Source organism: Triticum aestivum, chromosome 6B (genome assembly GCF_018294505.1).
Source record: "Triticum aestivum cultivar Chinese Spring chromosome 6B, IWGSC CS RefSeq v2.1, whole genome shotgun sequence".
Lineage (NCBI taxonomy): Eukaryota > Viridiplantae > Streptophyta > Magnoliopsida > Poales > Poaceae > Triticum > Triticum aestivum.
In genome coordinates, this window is record NC_057810.1 from 6,611,324 (window position 1) to 6,614,060 (window position 2,737).

Genomic DNA, 2,737 nt, shown 5'->3' on the forward strand with positions numbered 1-2,737 from the left:
AATAAAAAAAAGAAAAAGAAAAAGAAAATAAACAAAGGAGAACATTTTTTAAAAAGAAAAAGAAAAAGAACAATAAACAAAAAAAGAAAAGAAAAACGAAACAGAAAAAGTGTTGTCCTCGCCTCCCCTCCCCTCTCCGTGCGAGGGTTATAAAGAGGGTGCATTAGCAGCAGTACAGCGGGCGAGGGTTATAAATGTGTTGTCCTTGCCTCCCCTCTCCGTGACGCTGTCGTCTGCCGCCCCGTCTCGCGCTCTACCGCGACACCCTCTCCCACCCCTTCCTCGCCCCCGGCTTTTGCCACCGCCCTTTCGCCACCGCCACCGCCACCGCCCCCCTTCTTCACTTAATTAATTTGTTTTTACTACATGTTTTCAGGACTGACATAATGGCGGACGATAGAGCTGACCCGATTATGGACAACTATGATCCGGACGGTGAAGCACATATGTTCGGCATTATAAACGGCGATATTCAATATGTGCCGACCGGAGAAGAAGAAGATGATATCTCTTCTTATCTGAACCTTGACGGTCAAGATGAAGGGCGCCGTCAGCAAGATGATGCCGAACAAACGTCGATAAACGACGATCTTCAAATGGAAGTAGCAACCACCTCCGGCGCCGAGGTATATATATACATTGAGCCTCTGGTGATACAAACTAACTGATTTGAATAAATATGTGTGTACTAACGCGCGCGACTCTTTCTTATTTTAGCCCTCGGCCGGATCGTCGAAACAATCGAGTACGTCGTCAAAGCGTGGCGCAACCAAGACGATGAAACAAGGAGAAACATGCACCATCGAGGTTGTCGACAGTGCAACCGGTAGGCCGCTGGAGCCCCGCAAGAACGCCACCAAGTTTGTCAGCCAATGCGGAGCCATTGTTAGAGACAACGTCTCGATCACCGTCCAGGAGTGGAATGAGCCAAAGAAGGCACGAATTGATGGTTTCACTTTTGTCGATAAGAGAACAAAAAAAGATTGCTTCAAGAAGCTTATGGAACATTTCGTTCTACCTCCGGAATACAACAAATTCGATGAGGAGGGTAACAAGATTGAGGAAAACAAGGAGAGGAGGAGGCTAGTCAAACAGTTCGCTCTTCATAAGATGGCCGACGCATTCCGGAAATTCAAGCAAAATCTAGCCCATGACTTTGTCAAGCAGAACAAGACTCCGGATTTCAAAGGACAATATGAGAAACTGAAAGATGATTGGCCAGAATTTGTGAAGCAAAAGAAATCGGAGCAGTTCATTCAAATATCGAAAAAAAATAAGGAAAATGCGGCTAAGAAGGAGTACAATCATGTTATGGGGCCAGGAGGGTATCGCCTTTGGGAGCCTAGGTGGGAGAAGATGGAGAACGAGCTGAGGGCGCGAGGAATCCGTCCAGGTACGGAGGGATGGGACCCAAGGGCCAAAAGCTGGTGGTACGGGCATGGGGGAACGCTGAACCCGGAGACAGGGGAGTGTGTTTAGCGGGGCAAATTAATTAAACCCACCCAAGCCCTTATTAACGCAATGAGGGATGCTCAACAGGGGAAGATCAAGTTCAACAAAGAGAACGACGCGCTGACAAAAGCCCTCGGGAATCCTGAACACGGAGGACGTGTACGAGGCATGGGGCACATTCCGTGGAAAATAGGGTTCCCCCAGAACGATGACCCGTACGGTTACAGAAGCCGTAAGAGAAAGATGGATCAGGAAGCAGATGTTGTGGCGCGGTTGGCATCGGAAATGGAGGTGATGAAGAAAACCATGAGTGTACTAGTAGCCGAAAGAGATGCAGCTCGGGTGCAGCATGAAGATCATCCAGCGGATCTCGGAAGCCAGCAGCGGAGAAGCAGCGTGGCTTCCACGGAGGCCCCACCGGAGCCTCTGGTGGTCCAAATTACTGCACCGGAGCCTCTGGTGGTCGAAATTACTTCATCGGAGCCTCCTCGCTACCCCGTGGACGATATAAAGGAGATGAAAGAATGTCATCTGTATTATCCTATCGGGAACATGTCCATGAAGGTAGCCATCGGCAGTGCTTTACCATGTTTACCTGGAGCACTCCACCACAACAACCCCATTCAAGATGGCTATGCTCGTGTCACGGTGGAGGACATAGTCCAAGGGTTTGAGGACCTGGAGATTGACATTGCTACACCTGAAGGGGAGAAAAGACTTGGAGATGTCAAGCGCCATTTCATTCTATGGCAAAAGAAGTTTATCAAGTTTCCAGGCGAGGCGCCAAGGACAACAAGTCCACCACCCTACGGTGGTGGTGGTGGCGGTGGCGGTGGTGGTGGTGGTGGTGGTGGCGGCGGTTCACCTACACCTCCGTCACGTCAGCCGACGCCGCCCCCCAGTCCACAACGTCCGGCGGGTGATCAGCCGCCGCCCCCCAGTCCTCGTCCGGCGGGTGATCAGACGCCGCCCCCCAATCCACCTCCGGCAAAGAAGCAGAAGCAGTCCTGGATTATTAACCCGGACCCTTATGTACCTAAGACCACAAAGGTACCGGAGCCATCACTGAAGCCTCTCCCCACAAGGCCTTGGGAACGTAGTGCCGAGGAAGTCGACGCGGCCGCGGCTGCTGATTTGGAGAAATGGAAGGCGGACTGCAAGAAGAAAACAGAGCCCGAGCCCAAGCCAGTATTTTCTGATGAGCAAAAGAAGTGGGCTAAGTCATTTTTGAGCACACCGTCCCAAGCCGCGAAGAATCTGCCTAACGACTATGCACGTGAACTTC